Source organism: Melospiza melodia (genome assembly GCF_035770615.1).
Source record: "Melospiza melodia melodia isolate bMelMel2 chromosome 7 unlocalized genomic scaffold, bMelMel2.pri SUPER_7_unloc_1, whole genome shotgun sequence".
Lineage (NCBI taxonomy): Eukaryota > Metazoa > Chordata > Aves > Passeriformes > Passerellidae > Melospiza > Melospiza melodia.
In genome coordinates this window covers 6,856,456-6,878,928 of record NW_026948497.1, presented here as the reverse complement: position 1 = coordinate 6,878,928, position 22,473 = coordinate 6,856,456, and the positions used below count along the sequence as shown (strand labels likewise).

The 22,473-nt window shown below is 49.6% G+C and overlaps 1 pseudogene; it reads left to right on the top strand.

Moving 5' to 3' along the window:
* Positions 1 to 22,473, top strand: part of LOC134432881 (zinc finger protein 208-like) — a 1,008,692-nt pseudogene that overhangs the window by 776,937 nt on the left and 209,282 nt on the right.

The window sequence follows — 22,473 nt, the reverse complement described above, 5'->3', positions numbered from 1 at the left end:
TTGGTCCCATGAGGCTCCACAGTGTCACAATGCTCCCTTGGATCCATGGTGCTGTGCAGTGTCGCAACAGCTGCTTCATTTCATGAGGCTCCCAAATGTCACCTTGGTCTCCATAGGAAGCAAAGCACGGAGCCCCCATGTTTCAGGAGCTGATGAACGGCAACCACCAGAGGCCAAGGCAAGCCTGACTTGTCTGTCCTGGCAGGTTTGCTTGGAGCAACTCCTGGATACTTGAAATTCGGAATGTGGAATCTTAATTTCAGACGTGTGCCTGGAGAAGGATGACTTTTTCCATACAAAGAAAAGCACAGAGCCCTTTCCTGTGTTTGGAAAATAGGTGAGTTCTAGCACTCAGGAATCAAAGACCAGACAGACCTGTCTGTCCTGGCAGCTTTTGTCCGGCAGCAATCCTTGGATACACAGAAATTTGGAGGTAGAATCCAAATTTTGGCCTGGATACCTAGAAAAGATGGACAGTTCCTCTCCATAAAAAGTAAAGCCCAGAGCCCCAGTGTTTCAGGGGCAGATGGGAGTGGCCTTCCACATTCCAAGGTCAGCCAGACCTGTCAGATGATCCCTGGGAGGCCAATGCAACCATACCTATTTCATGTTCCCTTGGTTCCACAGGGAACATGAACATTGTGTGCAGTGTCACAATGGCTCCTTTCTTCCATTATGCCCTCAGGTGTCATAATGGCCCCTTGGTTACACAAGTCCTTAAGGATTCTAATGGACTCCATGGTTCCACAAGGCCCCATGGTGTCCTAATGGTCTTTGGGTTCCATGAAGCCCCTCTGTGTCACCATTTCCCCTTGGTTCCATTGGGGCTCAATAGTGCAACTATGATCCCCTTGTTTCCACAACTTCCATAGTGTCACAATGGCCTCATGGAAGCATGGGACCCTGCAGGGTCACAATGTTCCTTTGGTTCCATGAGGCCCCACAGTGCCTCATGGAATGGCCCCTTGGATCCATGGTACCCACAGTGTCGCAATGATCCCCGTGGTTCCACAAGTTCCTATAGTATAACAATGCCCTTTGGCTCCACAACACTCCACAATGTCAAAGTGGTCTCCATAGCAAGGAAACAACAGAGACCCGGGGCAGATGAGAGGCAGTCACCAGAGGTTGAAGCTAGCCAGACTTGACTAGTATGAGCAGATTTTGTTTGGGAGAGACCCTTGGATATAGGGATTTTTTGAGGCGGAATCCTCATTTCAGACATGGGAGTCTAAAAAGAGCCAAGAAAGACAGTTCTTTTCCATAGGAAGAAAAGCCCAGAGCCCCAGTGCTTCACGGTCAGATGAGAAGTGGCCCTTGACTTGTCAAATTCAGTGGGACCTGTCAGACAGCCTCCAGGAGGCCAAACCAGGCAGACCTGTTCCACGCTCCGTTGACTTCATGGGTCCTAACACTGTCACAATGGTCTCCTTGATTCCATGAGATCTGGCAATGTCACAATGGCTTCTTGGTTTCATGAGCCCCAACACAGTCACAGGGGTCCGTTGGCCCCACGCAGCCCTGCTGTGAAACAATGGCTCCTTGTTTCTATTTAAATCAATCACAGTCAAACCACAGTTTGATTGTTGATCCTTACTTCCATAGGGCCCAAGATTTGCACAGTGGTCTCCTTGATTCAATGATTCCTAGATTCCACAGTCTCACCATAGTTTCCTTGGACCCACATTGTCACAACTGACCCATGGCTCCATGAGGTTCCGTAGTGTCACTGTGGTTGCTGTCAGAGGCTGGATGAGATCGATGTCCCCAGACACCTTGGGATGCTCAGAATGCCCTGTGGGGCCAGGGTCGGGTCAGGCCTTGGTTTATGGTGTAACAGAGCCCTGCCCCCCTGGCCTGGCAGAGCTGTCAATCACACAGCAGGGGGTGATGTTAACCCAGCTCTGATTAGCCCAGCTGTTAATCAATCAATCATACACTAGCAGCTGGTGCTACCCTTGACAAGCTACTGGACAAGCAACTGGCAGTCCTACCCCAGGGGCAGGCCCATGAAGGCCCAGGGGGTTAAAAGCCAGAGCAGGAGGCCAGCCCATGGTCTGGATCCTGCCTTCTCCTGGGGTTCCTCTGTTGGTAATGCTGGAACCCCAGCAGTTGGTACCTATGTGCGTCTCTTTCTATGGATCTTCTGTCTTTCTGTTGTTCTCTATTTCTTCCCCTTCTAATCCTACTTACCTGGAGCATTTTGGGGTAACTTCATATGACAAGGATTAAAGGGGTTTAGGTTAAATGTGTGGGAATCCAAGGCACAGGGAATATTTCTCTGTCTGCTCTGAGGGGTCCTGAGCCCCAGAGAAACACTTCCTTTCAACTTTGCCCACTGAGAGGACTTCCAGGACTTTGAGGCAGATTAGAATTTACCAAAGTGTTAAATAGGTAATAGACAGTAGTATAGTATGTCACTTGGGTGAGAAATTTAGGTTTTTGGGATTTTTAGTATGTTGTAGATAGGAAGCAAGATGGAGGAATTGGGGTGTAGTCCCTGTCTTCTTTTTCATCTACTCCATTTTCTGAAGTGTTGGTAATTGGGTGATTGGTCAAGGAAAGCACAGTGCAGAGGTTATGTGGACAGTCAAGGAATGAGTTATTGGTAGATAAGTAGAAATTACATATGTTTTAGGAGTTAATGGGATGAGACAACTTTAAAAGACCTTGAAACCATACATTTCAGAGCCATTTTGTGGTGTTTTCCCAGCATGCAGGCCTGGTGTGCACAGCATGCAAAACGTTAGATAAGATAGCAATAAACAAGAAGCTGAAGACTGAAAAAGTCCTGTGCATCTCCTTTTACCTGGCACAGAACTGCTATAGGAGGGTTTCCCCCATCCAGGGAGTCCCCAGAAAGCCCAACATAAAACAAACAACAAATGGTGTTATCCGAGTGGATTTTTGAATAAACACTTAGCTGACAATGTTTGTAATAAGTTGGCTTTTTTCCAAATACTTGTTTACTGAAGGGTGTTGTCTTAATTGGCCAATCATGTGAAATGTGTTGATTAAAGGACCAGTGAGGTCCACCTGTAGCAAACCAAGTTATAAAAGAAGAGGATTGAAAAAACAGCCCTTTAGCTGTTTTTTAGCCCTTAGCCTTTTGATCCGAGTCTGTGTCATCTCTGACTCAACAGTGACATTTGGGGATCTATGGGGGCTATTGGGGATCCTTTCTGCACCTTGTGACCCAACAGGAGCTTCTCAAATAAACTTTGCCTGAAGCTCCCACTGTGCCCATGACAGAAACCCCTGTGAGTGTCTGGGACATCCTGGCTCTTTGGCAGCCAGGGGACTCCTGGGATGTCACCATGGAGCCCACATGAGTGCCTGTGACAGATCGGTGCCTTTGCAGCCCAAGGTCCCCTGGGATGTCACCATGGAATGGCTGTGACTGCCTCTGACCACAGGGCTCTTTACCATCCCCAGAAAGCCCTGGCAGGTCTCTATGGAGCCCCTGTCTGTGCTTGTGACATTCCAGCTCTGGAACAGCCTGGAGACTCCTGGAAATCCCCATGGAACCCCTGTGAGGGCCTGTGACAAATCTGATCCTTAGCAGGCAACCATCAGGGGCCCCCTGTTGCTATGGTCAGTTTCCATGGCAACCATCCCTAGTCCCCTGTTGCTATGGTCAGTCCCTTGGCAGCTCCATGGAGACCCCATGCCGGGGTGGTTGCCATGGACACCAGCTCAGGCCTGCAGCCAGAGCCTGTTTCCACGGCAACCATTGGCAGCCCCATCCCCAGGCTCATGGGATCCCAGAACCACAGAATTGGCTGAGCTGGGAGGGACCCATCAGGATCCTCCAGTCCAATTGCTGGCCCTGCCCAGGACACCCCAACAATGCCAGCCTGGGCCTGGCAGCGCTGTCCAAACACTGCTGGAGCTCAGAGAGCCCTGGAGCTGGGACCCTTCCCTGGGGAGCCTGGGCAGGGCCCCAGCAGCCTCTGGGCAAAAACCTTTTCCTGACATCCAACCTGAGCCTGCCCCAACTCAGCTGCAGCCGTTCCCTCCACTCCTGTCCCTGGGCACCAGAGGGAAGAGGTTCCCGCAGCCCCAGCCAGGGACCCGCTCCCAAGGCTGTTGCCATGGCCACCAGGATTGGGACCAGCTGGGATGCTCGGTTTCCATGGGCCGGGGTTCAGGAATGGGATTCCCCAATTTCCTGCTCCTGCTAAAACTGCGCTTCCCTCACTGCCATCCTGCTTCCAATGGAAAGCACGAAAGGCAAAGATCCTGGGCTGGGATAAGAACAATTTATTGGGAACAGCAACGAGATTAGGAAAAAATGGAACAGAAACAATATTGATAACAGAAGAGATAAGAAAAGCTATTTACAGGGAAAACTACAACATCAACAGCAGGCTCTTCCTGGCCATGTATTTCCCCCTGCCTGGAAAGGGCCCTCCTCTCCTCAGGGAAAGAGACATAGAGAGTTCCTTTCCTGCCCCTGGCAATATGTGAATGTAATGACAGGGCCATGGCCAGACCCTCATGTTCTTCAATCCCACATCATGTCAAGGGCAGGGGCAGGACGACAGGCAGTTGTCTTCCCAGCATGGATCACAGGGAAAATGGATCACAAGGGCTCTTCTCAGTGTGGGTTCTCCCATGGGTAATGAAGTGCATGAAGCTGTTCCTGCAGCTGGGGCATTTGCAGGGCCTCCCTTACTGCTGGCTCTGTTGGTGTCTTGTCAAGTGAGAGCTCTGGGTGAAGCTCTTCTGACACTGGAGACACTCGAAGGGCCTCTCCCCAGTGTGGATGTGCCGGTGCCTGATGAGGGTGAAGTTGTGCTTGAAGCCCTTCCCACAGTCAGGACAGCAAAATGGCCTCTCATCAGTGTGAATCCGCTCATGCAGGAGGAGATGGGAGCTGGTGTGAAACCTCTTCCCACATGTGGCGCACTGGTAGGGCCTCTCCCCTGTGTGGATGCGCTGGTGCCTGATGAGGTGGGAGCTGTGGTTGAAGCCCTTTCCACAGTCAGGACAGCAGAAGGGCCTCACCTCCGAGTGAATCTGTGGGTGCTGGAGGAGCCTGGAGCTGGTGTGAAACCTCTTCTGACACTGGGGACACTCATAGGGCCTCTCCCCAGTGTGGATGCCTTGGTGGGTCACAAGGGTGGATCTGTAGCTGAAGCCCGTCCCACATTCCCCACACTCGTAGGGCCATTCCCCGGTGTGGATCATGTGGTGGCTGACCAGGTGCTTGCTCTGTTTGAAGCTCTTCCCACACTGCAAGCACTTGTAGGGCTTCTCCCCATCATGAAGCTGCACATGAACCACCATCTCTGAGCTCTGCCTAAAGTTCTGTCCCCGTTCCTGGCTCTGGGTGGTTCTTTCTTCCTCAGAGAATCCTGGGCTGGCTTTGGAGCCCCTCCTCCTGTGGGATCTCTGTGGCATTTCCTCCATGTTGGACTCCTCTGCACTAGAGTCGCTCAAAATGGCCTCTTTCACAAGGTTCTGATGTGGAGATTTTTCCTCCCTGGTCTCCATCCTCAGCTCCTTACCTGGGGAAGGAAGGAGAAAGAGAGGATGGGATTTGCCTCCGTGCCAGAGGGAAGGCGAAGGAGATCCCCCCAGTGCATCACTGGCAGGATGGCATTGGCACCAGGGTTGTCCTGCAGCTGGGGGCCGACCTGGGCTGGGAGATGGAGCAGGAGAGAGGGGGAAAGGAGCACTGATTTCCTCCTTACTTCCTGGGTGTCCCAGGGCATCTTCCTCTTACTCACAGCTTTCTCCTCCATCAGGTGAAGGTTTGGGAATGGGAAATTTTGTTTTGGGAGGAAAACAAGGGATGAGCACATTGAGTTTTGTACTGGTTTGACAGCAAACATGAAGGAAAGTCTAAGTCAGAATTACAATTTAATAAGAAAATTAGGACCAAGGCAATGATACAGAAACACTGCCTTAAACTGACAGAGTCAGGATATAACCTGACACCCTGTTGGTCAAGGTGGTGGAAGCCGTCCCATTAAATGGTGGGTGCAGTCCTGTTGGAGTGATGAACGTGGTTCTGTCAAAGCAGTGATCCTGTAGAAGGGTCTGGTCTTTCTCTCAAGGTCCAGTGGTGGTAATGGAGCTCTTGTCCTCTGGGAATCCAGTAGGCAAGGTGCTCCTGGCGTTGCAAGGCTCAGCTTATATCCAGATAGGAATGCTTGGATCCTCCCCCTGGGCAGAGCATCCCACAATGGGATGATGGAATTTTATCAGTCCTGCAGTGACACTCAATGGCCCATTCACAGAAGATATCTCCCCTGGAGGGCGTTATCAGGGGTGAGTCATGGAAGAGATAAAGAACACTGCCCTGCCTTTTTATACCAGTTGATGAAGATGGGGATTGAAAACATGCATTTGGTTACATCTTACATTGCAGCCTGAAACAGTGGGGTAATCGCTGCTCAGGGGGTGAACACCACCCCTCTTACTCAAACTTGCTCAGGTGTAAAACACCTACCGTGGGATGGCAACACACACACAGGGGAGAAAGTCACACTCGCCCTGCTCCAGGGGAGGTCTCTGTCCCTGTCACTCCCTCTCTCTCCCCCCCTTTTCTCTTTTTTCGATCTCACTCTCTACTTCACATTTACTGTTTAATAAAATCTACTTTGGATTTGGTCTTGTTAGCACCTTAATTGCGACAGAGGCATCTCTCTACCAGTTTTCTTAACCATATTGCAACAATATTTTGGCACAGTGAGTTCAGGCACTGTTCTTTGACCCCAAGTGCCTTTGAATACAGCACGGTTCCCTCCACTGAGGAGGTTGTGGTTCTTTCTGAAAGAACTCTGGGAAACATGGACACAGCTTCCTTTGAGCGACTTTTTGGAGAACTGATGAAGAAAATGGCCATTGTGGGTGGCCAGTGTAAAGTAAATGTTTTGTTGTCCTTCCGGAACAGTTTGTTACAATCACTGGAGGAAAGGGAGCAAATGTTACCAGAAAGACTGACAAGGTTCATTCACACTGCGGTGAGGAACACAAGGCTGCTGGAAGTCCTATAAGATGCCCAGCCCAAGTTGCAAAATTTCCAAATAACTCCGGCCAGGGGTCTCTGGGAGGATTTTTTTGGAGAGTGTTCAGAGCTGGCAGATCTCTTGAGCCTCGGATATCTCCGGGCTCCCTAAGAGGAGCTTTTTCAGGGGCAGAGGACCTGTGATCACCCCTCAGGAAGGTGCCGGGGGTTCAAAATAGGGCTGGCCCGGTACCGACGGGACAGGACATTGGTTTCGGGGATCCCCGTGAGAGCCGGGGCCGTGGAACGGGGGACGCCCGGGGTGGGGAGAGGGGAAGGGGCGATACTGGAGCTGGGGGACCCCCGACAGCCCAGAGATGAGGCGGGGACAGGACCCCCTGACCCTGACAGGGGTGTCCTGGGGTGACTTCATGGTGCTCGTACCCCCATCGATCTGTTTAGCCCAGAAATGAGTTCTACACCTTTAAGGCTGGTTCTGAGAGCGAAGGGGAGGAAGAAGAAGCTGCAGTTTGTTTTCAGAAACTGCACTCACTCCTCTACATTCCATTTGCTGGATGGAGAGACAGCAGGACAGAGCTCTCCTTTGCTTTTAGTTAGTTTTTAGGTCTCTGAGGCAGAGAAGTTCCCTGGACTGTGGGTTTTCTTTTTCTTTGGAGCTGTTTAAACCTGCTCTGGACTGAACACCCAGAGAGCACCAGCAGCTTGCACCTTTGGCCCACCTGGCAGGGCCTGGGCCATGGCATTTCCAGTGCTGGAGGGGCTGATAACAGACTGATAAGAGACTGATAAGAGACTGATAAGAGACTGATAAGAGGCTGAGTGAGCCGAGCTACAGACCACGGAGACTTTATGAGTTTCTCATCTCTTTTGGAGTAGCAGGAGGTAGTATTGCTTAATATTGTTCAATTTTTTTGCTGGTGAATGCTTTGCCTGTTAAATAAAGGGTTTTTTTAACTATTCTCCGAGAATTTTCCCAAACTGGCCAAGGGTTGGGCTGCTGAATCTGCATTGTAGAGGAAACTCCTTTTGGAGATTTTCAACCAAATTTGCTCTAAACCAGGACAGGGTGGTGGATAGAAGGGGGAACCCCAAGTGGCTGGATTGAGGGGAGGCTGGAGAGGGGGACCCTGGGACTCCAAAAACTCCCAAAATCCAAAAGCAGGACCCTGGAGAGGAGGAATCCCCAGCAGCCCTGAGATGGGGGACCACCAGAACCCGAGAGGGATGAAACTGGACATGGGACACTCCTGGTAGCCTTTTTTTATTCACTCTTGATTTTGGGACATCAGGTGACTTCTAGAGATGGACTTGGGCAAGAGGAATCCCAGACTGAAGGCATTCACACCTTGTTTTTCCCAAACCAGTTTTTTCCCCAGACTATGTCATAGAGACATCCCCCCTGTCTCACTCTGGGTGAGCTCAGTCCCAAACTTGACCCAGATCCTGGTCTCAATCTCACTCCAAATTTAGATATCCTCACAGTTCTGTACTTTACCTCATCCAAGTCTCAGACTTGTCTAGCCCCAGACCCAGTCCCAATCCCAGCCCTAAAGCCAATCCCACTTTTAGACTTAATCCCAATCCCAGCTCTAATCCAAATCTCAGCTCCAACTCCAACCCAAGCCCCAGTTTCAGCCCCTTTCTAAATCCTTAGCCCCAAACCAAATCCCAGATTCAGCCCATCTGGGGCTTTGGGGGTGTCTCTGTCCCTCTGACCCCAATGATGTTTGGGTGGGGTCACAGCAGGGCTGAGAGGGACAGGGACCCCCCCAGCCTCCCCAGGTGTGAGAAGGTCGGAGAGCCCCCCCAGCCCCGAGCACCCTCAGCGGTGAGAGGGACACAGAGTCCCTGGTCCCCAGCCCTGCACAGGCATTTCCTGAGGCCAGAGGGATGGAGACCCCCTGAGCATCCCTCAGGATGAGGGGACAGAGAGCCCTGAGCATCCCCTGGGGTGAGAGGGACAGAGACTGCCCCAAGCACCCCCTGGCACAGGGGTGAGAGGGAGGGAGACCCCTCAGGCATTCCCTGGGGTGAGAATGAAGGAGACCCCCAGGGGAATGGCCTGGGGAGAGAGGGACAGGGACACCCCCTGGGGAATGGCCTGGGGTGACACGGACAGGGACAGCCCCTGGGGAATGGCCTGGGGTGACAGGGACAGGGACCCTCCCCAGCCCCTCCCAAGCATCCCCCAGGGTGAGAGGCATAGAGCATCCCCTGGGCACCGGACAAAATAAACTTTGCAGAAATCAAACTTAACTCTGCATAAAATACTTTGATGAATATTTGCTTTTCCCACAAGTCACATGATGAAAACGCAAACAAATCCCAAAATTTTATAAACTGACAATAGAAGCTATTTTGTGGCAAATCCAAATTCCATTGGTCCTGCACAGCTCCAGCTCAGCTGCTGGCACATTCTGATAAAAGAAAAGTGGAAATTAGGCCCAATACAGAATATGAAAAGGAAGGGGAAGCTCTGTGTAGCTGTCACAAAGGTGACAGGGACAAAGAGAAAAATTATTCTAACATTCGGCAAAGTCTCCCAGCCTGTGAAAAAGCATGACCGGGACAGAGACCTCCCCTGGATGGGGCCAAGTGTGACATTTTCCCCTGTGTGTGTGGCCTTCCCAGGGAGGGGGTTTTACACCTGAGCCAGTTTGAGGAAAGGGGGTGGTGTTCAGCCACCCAAGCAGGGATTACCCCACTGTTTCAGGGTGCAATGTAAGATGTAACCAAATGCATGTTTTCAATCCCCATCTTCATCAACTGCTATAAACAGGTGGGGTGGTGTTCTTTATTGCTTCCATGACTCACCCCTGATAACGCCCTCCAGGGGAGATATCTTCTGTGAATGGGCCATTGAGTGTCACTGCAGGACTGATAAAATTCCATCATCCTATTGTGATATGCTCTGCCCAGAGGGAGGAACCAAGCATTTCTACCTGGATATATTCTGAGGCTTTTAACATCAGGAGCACCTTGTCTGCTGGATAGTAATTCTGGTTTAGACCCTCCCCTGGTTTGCCTTCTAACCAGTACAAAATTTAGTGTACTCATCCCTTGTTTTCCTCCCAAAACAAAATTTCCCATTCCCAAACCTTCACCTGATGGAAGAGGAAGCTGCGAGGAAGAGGAAGATGCCCTGGGACACCCAGGCAGGTGAGGAGGAAGTCAGTGCCCCTTTCCCCCTCTCTCCTGCTCCATCTCCTAGCCCAGAATGGCCCCTGGCTGCAGGACAACTTTTGCCTGATTGATAAATGACACAAAACTCGGATAAGTTTTGTGGGTGCTTTATTAAGGGCCCGGGGAACTGGGGGACTCACGTCCCAAAGTCCGAGCCCCCAAATTCACGTATGGGTGCTTCCCTCTTATACATGCGATTCACAACAAAGTCTCCAAGAAACAGTTTCCCATTCCCCTTGCCTGGTCACAGACCCCTTGTGATACATTCCTTGGTTCACAAACAAGATCATTAATCCTCTGCTTATCTTATTCTAAGAGCATTGTATGCTGCCTCCAGACAGGTTAGCATTCTTACTTTCCTGCACTAGTTTAATTATTTATTAAATCCCTAAGACTACCTGCTAGGTTACACACAAAACCCAACACACTTTCAACGGCTACAAAACTACTTTTTAACAAACCAGTTCACACACAACTCACTATAATTAAATATTTTGCTAAATTTCATTTCTTTTCCAACATTTCCCCCCTTCTGAGCATCCTTCAGTCCTGCTGCAAGGATGCTCAATCAACAGTATTGACAGTAACATCTTCATAACGAGGTGCGGAGTGTTCTTCATTCTGCCGCCCGCGGGTCATCACCTTCAGCAACCGGAGAGATCACCTCTTTTCCTTTTCGATCACACCTAAGAGGCATCTATCTACAATCCATATAGTCACTAGAAATACTAAAAACATTAGTACATACTGGATAGCAGACGTAATCCAGCCAGACAGGTGAAGCCCCAAAGAATCAAATACTGCTCCTATCCAATTATGCTGTGCTTCCTTTTCAATTTCCTCGGTTTTTGTTTCCACTTCTGCCAGTTGAGAAATATCTTTCTCAACTTCAAGTGTAACATTTGGAATGTGTACACAGCAATGATCTATTCTCCTACTCAGGTAACCACAAACTCCATGCTCTTTTAACAGTAGCAAATCCAATGCCATTCTATTTTGTAGGGTCATTCTTGATGTAGCTTGCAATTGCAAATTTAGATCTTTAAATCTCTTCTTAGTAGCTGCTGCCAACCTTTCTGTCTGTCCTAACAAATTGTTGAGCATTTCCCTGTTTCGATATGTCGCTACCGGAGGGAATAATGACTCCAATATCCATCCAAATTGTACTCCTGAGCCAGGTTCATGCCACTGCTCCTCTAGGGATTCTTCCCTCTTTCTGAGTCCTTTCCTTTGGATCAATCTATTCTGTTTCCAGTATGGACACAATGTGGGAACCCCTAGGGTGATTTGTGTTACTGATCCATCTAGAGGTAAATGTGTGGTCCACTGTCCGTGTCCCAACACCCAGACTAGATTTCCAGGACTCTGCACAGTTGTATATCTGCAATCTATAGGTCCATCCATGGACTCTCTTCTAACCATGTGATCATACCCCCTACACTCGCATCCCCACTTTAATGCCATTTTCACCGGTACCAATCCAATTCGGTCTTCCGGTGTATCACATGTAAAAACCTCAGTACACTTCCAATCCTCTTTGTGCGGTCTGAACTCTCGGGAAGATGTAGACGTGATAAGGGCCCTATAATGTGACTGATTCTTTACTCCTGACCATTGGATGCACCATTGTACTTCCCCAAGGTAATTATAGTGTTCCAAAACACTAGGTCCCCATAATGTCTTCCAACTATTCCAGGTGTCAAAATTCTGTGTGACATTCTGACAACTCATCTCATTTCATTGGGATTTCGTTCTATTCGTACTGTATTGCATGGCTCATCTATTGGGGTTGCAATTAAACACCTCCTGGTATTTGGAATCCAACCATAATGATTGGATTTCTTTTCACATTCCTCTCTAGTCATAGCCCGAATGGTCATACACAAATCCCTCCATACATCTACTGGTTTGGGAACTGACTGGCAGGACCATGAAACATTCTTGAATGTTTCAGGCATTTTGGTTACCGGTATTATTCCCCAGGGAATTGGTTCACCTGCAGCCTGTGGTAATGGCAGGCAAGCTGTTATTTTAGTCACATTCTGCATGATCCCAAAATCTCTGATTAATCCTACCACTAAGTTTTCCTGCTCAGTATTTCGTTCTATTGTATCATTAACCTCTACTCCTTCTACCATGTCTCTGTAAGGATAACATCATTCTGTCATGCCTCCACCATGCATTTCCTATTCTAGGATTAATGACACTCGACCACCTACAACCTTTGCCTTCCTTCTCCCACCAACTGGTCCCGTCCTCTATTCTGTCCCAGGTCAGTTCCCTATTTTGCTTCCACCATTTGACCCAAAGGTTCCTTTGATATCTTGATCTTACTAGGAAGGAACAATTTATTCTGAGAGGTGGCCCATCCCACATGTCCACTGCTACTGATACTGGATTAACCTTTATGTTTTCAGCACGATCCACTGTCCATGGCAAAACCCTCATACTCACTCTTTTGTAATCAAAACTATCCCGTATTTTGACCAAACATGTATATTCTCCCGTATCGTTTGTGGTAACGTTGGTAAGATTCAGTACCGTGTTTCCTTGCTGTTTATCCTGATCCCAACCAACTCCTATCTTGCCTCCGCTTCTTTCAGCCCCCCATTGCCATATTGCAATAACTTCACCAGCCTCAACTTTCTGGCTGTCAAAGATAACACAAGTTAATTGAACATCCATCCCTTCCATGACTGTAACCTTTTTTCTTCAACCTGTACTAGAGTAGACCCTTGAACAGGTACTAGTCTCATGATTACTAGCAGTAATATAACTAGGAAGGCGGCTTTGCACGGAAGATCATCCAGGTTGAAGACACTATCTGGGTTTCCCATTGGAACGGTGCCTTCTTTACCCTGGTGTAATGGATCCAAGCATCCATCCCCTGGACCTTCACCACCGTGTAGGTCGTCATCATCACCTGGTGGGGTCCGCTCCATGATTCCCGTAGCGGATCCATGATCCACTTCTTGACGTACACCTGGTCCCCAGGCTGGATGTCGTGGACAGAATTCTCCAGCGTGAGCGGTCTATTCCACTGTAACGTATTTCTTAAAGAATTCAAGATCTTATTAAGTGACATAACATACTCTGCAATCGCCTGGTCCCCACTCACATGTACCTCCCCTTTTAATACAGTTGCATGATATGGTTTGCCATATAATATCTTATATGGACTTACGCCTACCTTTTCCCTTGGTTTAATTCGAATCCTGAGTAGGGCCAAAGGTAAAGCTTGAGGCCAGTGCAGTTTAGCTTCCTGGCAAATCTTTTTGATTTGTCCTTTCAGGGTTTGATTCATCCTTTCCACCTGCCCACTAGACTGAGGTCTCCAGGGGGTATGCAAATTCCAGGTTATATCTAACATTTGTGCTAATTCCTGCACTACCCCGGCTATAAAATGCAGACCCCTATCTGATGACAGTCCTAAAGGTACTCCAAATCTTGGTATTATTTCTTTTAACAAGGTTTTTGCCACCTCCTTAGCCTGATTAGTTCTGAATGGAAAAGCTTCCGGCCACCCTGAGAATGTACATACGTACACTAACAAGTATCTGTATCCCTGTGCCCTAGGCAATTCAGAAAAATCAACTTGCCAGTAATCTCCTGGTTGTGGCCCGACTTGCAACTTTCCCATTTGTATTTGTCTCCTGACTACTGGATTATTTTTCAATCATACCGGGCACATTGCATTAACTCTTTTTGCCAGTGTTAACATCTGATTAGAGATTATCTCATTCTTCAAAAATTTTACCAATACTTCTGCCCCCCAATGACGTTTATTATGTTCTGATTCCAAAATAAATTTCATTATGCGGGTAGGTACCACTATTTGTCCCATTGGTGTAACGTACCACCCAAGTTGATTCCTCTGTGCCCCTAGCAAGTTTATTAGTTTTCCATCTTCTATTGAATATTTGGGCTCCTGATTCAGGTATGGGGTAGCCGGATTTGTTCTTACCGGTACCAATGCCATTTGAGTCCATACTTCCCGTGCCACTTGCCGTGCTGTAACATCAGCAAATCGATTTCCTTTGTAAATGTCTCCTTCCGCAGTCTGATGTCCTCTAACATGCATTACTGCAGCTGCTTTGGGACTGTGTATCGCATCCAGTAGCTGTAGCACTTCTTCCCGGTGCTTGATGTTGGTTCCCTGTGAATTCAAAAGCCCCCTTTCCTTCCATAACGCCCCATGTACATGAAACACACCGAAGGCATATTTAGAATCTGTCCAGATATTAACCCTTTTGTCCTTGCTCAAATACAGGGCTCTGGTGAGTCCAATCACCTCTGCCTTCTGGGCCAAAGTTCCAGGTAACAAAGCCTTTGCTTCTATTACCTGATCCAATGTTACCACTGCATACCTGGCATAGCGAGTCCCATTCTCGACAAAACTGGATCCATCAGTGTATAGTTCCCATTCAGTTTTTCCAATGGTTCATCCTTTAGGTCGGGTCTGCTGGCATATACTTGTTCAATTACCTCCACGCAATCGTGCACCAGTCCCCCAGCCTCCTGGTCACTGCGTAAAAACTCTGCTGGATTAACATGATTAGTAGTCCTTATTTCAATATCATCCTCTTCTCTCAGGATGGCCTGGTATTGCAACATTCAACTGGATGATAGCCAGTGACCCCCCTTTTGCTCCAAAACGGCCATGACCATATGGGGAACAAACACTTTCATTTTCGCCCCCAAAGTCAATTTCTGGGCCTCTTGAATAAGAATTATTGTTGCCGCCACAGCTCGTAAACACGAGGGCCACCCGGAACTTACCGAATCCAGTTGTTTAGAGAAGTATCCCACTGGCCTCTTCCAGGATCCCACCTTCTGGGTGAGGACCCCCAATGCCAGTTTTTGCCTCTCATTCACGTACAACTGGAATTCCTTGGTCACGTCAGGGAGTCCTAGGGCTGGGACCTCCTTTAGTGCCTGCTTCAATTCCTGGAAGGCCTTCTGTTGCTGTGTCGTCCACTCCAACCGATGCTGCTTCAAGGCCTCATATAGTGGCTTGGCTAGGAGACCGAAATTCATGATCCACAATCGACACCATCCCACCATTCCTAGAAAAGATCTCAATTCCTGATGGTTACGAGGCAAAGGAATAGCACATATTCGGTTTACTCCCAAACGTCTCTGCCCTTGTGTGATCTCACAACCGAGGTAAATAACGCTATTTTTGACCAATTGAGCTTTTTCCTTAGAAACCCGATATCCTGCTTGGCCAAGCATGTTGAGTAATTTAATTGTTAATTCCACACACATTTCCCTTTCCTTAGTAGCCAGAAAAATGTCATCCACGTACTGCAGGACTACATACAAGGATGGGGATATTGTTACCTGGGTTATCTTCCATTCCTCCAGCTCCTTGGCCAGTTGGTTTCCAAAAATAGTAGGGGAGCATTTAAATCCCTGTGGGAGTCTCGTCACGTAAGCTGCTTCTTTCTCCCAAAATCAGGACTCTCCCACTCGAAGGCAAAATATTTCCTACTCTCTACTGCCAGTGGGATGCAGAAGAAGGCATCTTTAAGGTCAATCACTGAGAACCATTTAAACTCCTCCGATACAGATGTTAACAAGGTATAAGGATTAGCAACAACTGGATGTATGTCTTTCACTATTTCATTAATAGCCCTCAAGTCCTGTACCAAACGGTACTTACCATTAGGTTTCTTTACTGGAAAAATTGGAGTATTATACTCCAATTCACATCCCTGTAATATTCCTTGAACCAAAAATTGTTTAATTAACGGGGCTACTCCCCTCCTTGCCTCAAGCTTCAAGGGGTATTGCTTTATCCTCACTGGTCGGGCCCCTTCCTTTAGTTCCACCTTTACTGGCTGTGCAGCTTTAGATTTTCCGGGGACCCCTGACTCCCATACCCAGGGTACTACAGCCTGCTCAATTTCTTCTGGAATAGGAGAGGCATCCACTTCCTTGATCACAAAAATGCCTGCTATTTGTTCCTCAGGTATTTCCAATTTCACTCTTCCCCCTTCAAATATTATTTTCACATTAAGTCGGGACAACAGATATCTGCCAAGAAGGGGTGTGGGGCAGTTTGGCATATACAAAAATTGGTGATCTAATTCTTTCTCCCCAAACCTAAGATTTAAAGGTTGTAAAAATGGTTGTATCCTTTCTCCCTGTGGTCCCACAGCTTCCCTCAACGGCGCAATTAACTGTGGCCCCTTCTGCCCCTTCCTTCCCTTGCGAGTCCACCCTGCTAACGGAGTTCTTTTAACACTCTCATTCTTTTCACCATCACCACCATCACTATCACTCTCACTAGACCCGTTTTTATAGCTATATCCGCAGGGGGAGCAGGGGGCACATTAGGAGCAACCGGAACCCCCGGAGGTGCTATACCATAAGACAAATCTTCCTCGACTGAAGGATACAAATTACGCTCCTTTCTTTCTTTACATCCCACACACTCCCTTTCATCATTCACTTCTAAAACCAAGATACCACATTCCTTTTGCCATTCCTCTTTCCGATATAAAACGAAAAACAAATCCAAATATGGTATTTCATCCCATTTCTCATTCCTCCTTAAAAATTGCATCAAAGATTCCATTATCCCCAATTCCAGTGTACCATTCACCGGCCATCCCGCTTCCCCAGTCTCATATTCAGGCCACCAATGATTACAATAATCTATCATTTTACTTTTGTCCAATTCTTGATAATACCCCTCACTTTTCCACCGTTTCAATATACAACCTAATGGTGTATTTCCAGGTATTTTACCATTGGCTTGCACTAAGGTTTTAAAAGTTTTAAAAGACATCATATTACAATCTTTAATTCCACATTTAATCCCAATAAACCAATATACCTTAAACCAATATACCTTCTCGCCGTCCTTCCCTAAAACAAACAGGAGGCGAGTTCCGGTCCTGCGTCCTTAGACGTCTTATGGCCGGAGCCTAGACTTTTTTTTTTTACCAACCACCAAATCCAAATCCAATTATCACCTTTTTCCAATATAAACCACCTTCGGGCTTACCTTGGCAGTTGTCCAACAGGCGCGGGGTCGGGCACGACCGATGACTCCCCGAGAAGTGCTCGGTGCCGGCTTGGAGTGGATCGGGACGCGAACCGCCCCAGCAACCTTTTGGAGTCCTGCCGCGGTCGCCAGAAAACTGTTGCCTGATTGACAAATGACACAAAACTCGGAGAAGTTTTGTGGGTGCTTTATTAAGGGCCCGGGGAACTGGGGGACTCACATCCCAAAGTCCGAGCCCCCAAATTCACGTATGGGTGCTTCCCTCTTATACATGCAATTCACAACAAAGTCTCCAAGAAACAGTTTCCCATTCCCCTTGCCTGGTCACAGACTCCTTGTGATACATTCCTTGGTTCACAAACAAGATCATTAATCCTCTGCTTATCTTATTCTAAGAGCATTGTATGCTGCCTCCAGACAGGTTAGCATTCTTACTTTCCTGCACTAGTTTAATTATTTATTAAATCCCTAAGACTACCTGCTAGGTAACACACAAAACCCAACACACTTTCAACAGCTACAAAACTACTTTTTAACAAACCAGTTCACACACAACTCACTATAATTAAATATTTTGCTAAATTTCATTTCTTTTCCAACACAACCCTGCTGCCAATGCCATCCTGCCGGGGATGCACTGAGGGGATCTCCTTCCCCTTCCCTCTGGTACGGAGGCAAATCCCATCTTCTCCTTGTCCTTCCTCCTCCAGAAAAGCAGCTGAGCATGGAGACGAGGGAGGATAAATCCCCATGGCAGAACCTCGTAAAAGAGGCTGTTTTGAGCTGCTCCATAGCACAGGAATGTGGTGTGGAGGAAAAGCCCCAGAGATCTCACAGGAGGAGGGGCTCTAAACCCAGCCCAGGGGGCTCTGAAGAGGAAAGACCCACCTTGAGCCAGGAAGGTAGACAGAGCTTCAACCAGACCTCAAAGCTGGTCCATGAGCAGCTTCATGATGGGGAGAAGGCCCACAAGTGCTTGGAGTGTGGGAAGAGCTTCAGGCAGAGCAGTACCCTGATCAGCCACCAGTGCATCCACACTGGGGAGAGGCCCTATGAGTGTCCTGAGTATCAGAAGAGGTTTCAGGCCAGCTCCCATCTCCTCTGCCACCAGTGAAATCACACAGAGGAGAGGCCCTTCCACTGCCATGAGTGCGGGAAAGGCTTCAAGAAAAAATCCACCCTTATCACCCATCAGCACATCCATACTGGGGAGAGGCCCTAAGACTGCCCCACATCATGAGAAGAGCTTCTCCATGACCTCGGACTTGACCAGAGTCATCAGTAAGGAAGTTCTGTGAGTGCCCCAACTGCAAGAAGAGCTTCATGCCCAGCTCCAGCTTCTTTCCCCATTGGGAGTCACATGTTGGGAAGAGCCCTGGTGATCCATGTTCTCTGTGATCCATGCTGGGAAGACAGCTGTCCCTTTTCCTGCCCCTGCCAGTGACATGATATGGCAGTGAAAACATGAGGGTCTGCCCATGGCCCTGTCATTACATTCACTCCCACCTCAGGTCATTGCCAGAGGCTGGAAAGGGGTTCTCTCTCTCTCCCCAGAGGATAAGGGTGTCCGTTCCAGGCAGGGGGAAATACGTGGCCTGGAAGAGCCTGCTGTTGATGTTGTAGTTTTCCCTGTAAATAGCTTTTCTTATCTCTTCTGTTATCAATATTGTTTCTGTTCCATTTTTTCCTTATCTCGTTGCTGTTCCCAATAAATTGTTCTTATCCCAGCCCAGGATCTTTGCCTTTTGTGCTTTCCATGGGAGGCGGGAGGGCAGTGAAGGCAGGGAGGTTTTAGCAGGAGCAGGAAATTGGGGAATCCCATTCCTGAATCCCGGCCCATGGAAACCGAGCATCCCAGCTGGTCCCAGCCCTGGTGGCCATGGCAACAGCCTTGGGAGTGGGTCCCTGGCTGGGGCTGTGGGAACCTCTTCCCTCTGGTGCCCAGGGACAGGAGTGGAGGGAACGGCTGCAGCTGAGTCGGGGCAGGCTCAGGTTGGATGTCAGGAAAAGGTTTTCGCCCAGAGGCTGCTGGGGCCCTGCCCAGGCTCCCCAGGGAAGGGTCCCAGCTCCAGGGCTCTCTGAGCTGCAGCAGCATTTGGACAGCGCTGCCAGGCCTAGGCTGGCATTGTTGGGGTGTCCTGTGCAGGGCCAGCAGTTGGACTGGAGGATCCTGATGGGTCCCTCCCAGCTCAGCCAGTTCTGTGGTTCTGGGATCCCATGAGCCTGGGGATGGGGTGGCCAACAGTTGCCATGGAAACAGGCTCTGGCTGCAGGCCTGAGCTGGTGTCCATGTAACCACCGCTGGCATGGGGTGTCCATGGAGCTGCCATGGAAACTGACCATAGCAACAGAGGCCTGGTGACGGTTGCCTGCTAAGGATCAGATTTGCCACAGGCTCTCAGAGGGGTTCCCTGGGGACTTTCCAAGAGTCTCCAGGCTGTTCCAGAGCTGGAATGTCACAGGCAGAGACAGGGGCTCCATAGAGACCACCCAGGGCTTTCTGGGGATGGTAAAGAGCCCTGTGGTCAGAGGCAGTCACAGCCATTCCATGGTGACATCCCAGGGGACTTTGGGCTGCAAAGGCACTGATCTGTCACAGGCACTCACAGGGGCTCCACAGTGACATCCCAGGAGTCCCCAGGCTGCCAAAGAGCCAGGATGTCCCAGACATTCACAGGGGTTCCTGTCATGGTCAGATATATTTATATAAATACGTTTTCTCTATTATGGTAATGATTAGACAAAATTGCCTTAATCAGAAGTATTTATGCCAGGATATAAGAGATGTAAAATATATTATACATGGCACTAGGAAATTATTTCAAAGCAACTGTATTAAGCAAAACCTGTAATTAAGCAGAGATTGATGTCACTCCTGCAGACCAATGACCATGGGCAAATCTTTTTGACTCAGCCTGGAGCAGTGACCTTGAGGGTGTCCCCACTGCTGGGAGGAATCCCCACCCCCCTCAAGAAGGGAAATGTCAGGAGATGCTGCCATTAATATTTGGGACGGGGATTTTCTAGTCTGAGGGGCTGCCCTGTCAGTCAGATGTGCCCAGGCTGGGCCAGCTCAGACGCTCTGCAGAAGCTCACAGTGGTGTCACTTGGTTGCTCCTTTCTCTGGGGATTTTTCCAGCTCTGCCACAGCTTCAGCTCCCTCTGAGGATGTTGAGCTTTGGGATGGAGGAGTCAGGCTGGTTTCAGCATTATTCACCCCCAAAGCAGTGTGACACCCCTCCTTCATTTCCCACTGGGGGCTTTGCAAACAGGGCCTTGCTGGAGTTGTTGGAGGCCATTGCAGGAAGAGCCTCCTGCTCCAGCAGGAACTGCCTTTCCTGTGCCATGAGCAGGGCAGGTCCCACTGCAGGAAAAGCCCCAGGCCAGCCCCAGCACAGGGAAGGGCTCAGGATCAAGGGCAGAGTGCCATGCTGGGAGCTGTGCCAGGGAGAGCCTGAGGCACCAAAGGCACCTTGGCAGCAGCAGGTGCTTACAGGCCACGGCCAGAAGCCTCCCTTGGCAGCCCGGCCTGGTGGCCACCTGTGCAGAGTTGCTGCCTCAGGGCTCATTCCTGGCTGGGCTCTGAAAAGCCACTTCTGCTCCTGGAGCCTGACTGGGAAACCATTGGCCCCAGCACCGTGGGGACAAGATATTTATGACAAAACTCTTCATGGCAGCAGAGACAAGGCAGGGGCAGAGGAAAGGGGAGAGCCAGGCCCAGGGGATAGGGCTGCGATGGTGATGGCTATGAGGCCACTGCCCCTGCAGCAGCCTGACTGCCCTCAGCAGACATTCTGGCCAGAAACATTGTGAGGGCACCCAGCACATCAGAGAACCCACACTACAGAAACTCCATCCTTGGGGATGAGAGGGTTTCACTGGGTCAGGTTGCAGAAAGCTCCTGACCTTGGACAATTTCTGGGATGGGGAATCCACTTATATAGAAATACAGTTGCAGTTTTGTGTCACCCTCATGCTTGAAAAATATTTCCTCTGCTAACAAATGCTAATTTGCCCTCATTCATTTTAAAGATATTGACCCTTTTATCACTGCAAGATGTGGGAGGAAATAACTTAGATCTCTATTTTTCCATTTTCACAGACCTTGGAGAGGAACCAAAAATCTCCCAGGATGGGGTTTGGAGGCCTCATCACATAAGCAGCAGGGAGAGGCTGAGTGCTCTATGGTCAGTGGTGTGGAGACTGAGGACAGAACAGAAGTAGCCTGGGAAGGATTGAAGGGTGGTTTCAGAGAGACTGGAGCTTTTCTTCATTGTGTAAAACAGCCAGAGAAAGGAATAATGGCACCAAGGGCAGCTGGAGAGGCCCAGATGAAGCCTGATGAGAGTGAAATTTCTCTCCCAGGGCAGGGCTGTGGTGCAGCATGTCCCCAGAAGGAGCCTGGAGCAGCCCAAGGCTTTGTGTGGGCAGGCAGAGGCAGGCAGGAGGCAGAGCTGTCAGCAAAGGAAGGGCCCAGCCAGGTGGGGCAGCCGGGGGATGCCGACAGCCTGCAGGGACAGAGGCGCAGGACAGGGACACCGAGGGACAGCCTGGGCTGCACAGGGCACAGGGATGGGCAGCAGCTGCGAGACAGCCCTGCCAGAGCCAACTTGGGCAGCACTTTGGCCATGGCTGCTGGGCCTGGGCCTGAGGCCACAAGGGGACAAGTGACCCTTGCAGGGCTGGGGCCTCATTGCCTCCTTGTCCCTGCTCAGCAGCCTGGCAGGGGCCGCCCCATGCTCCTGCTCTTGCCATTGCACATCCCCACATGCCAGTGCCCATCCGGGCAAGAGCCCTGAGCAAGGAGGGAGGGACAGGATCTGCTTGGCCGTGGGCTGGGGCTCAGGCCTTGGCCCTTTGCATTCCTGAAACACATCCAGGTGTGCTCAGCACCAGAGACACCTTTGCCTTGCTTGTCCCTGCCTGTCATCAGTGCTTCCAGGGTTCTGCTCTAACTGGAACCTGGGGACATTTTCTCAGTCATATCCCTCAAACGGATCTCTTTAAAGTACAAGAAACTTCACTGTTTCTACCTGACGTTGAGTTCTTGAGAAGTTCTCTGAGCACACTCTGAGGGACTGGGTCTGATGCAAAGAGCACCGAAGCCCCAGAGGGTCATTGAAGTCCCTGTGCTCTGTCTGTGCTGCTGAGCTGGGCCAGGGTCCTGGCCCAGAGGCAGCTCCTGGCAAGGGCAGCGCTGCAGAGAGACAGCTCTGGCCAGGAGCAGCTCCTGTGCACAGCCCAGCAGGGCTGGGGCACTGCCGGGGCCCCTCACGGACACCAGCAGGGCACAGAC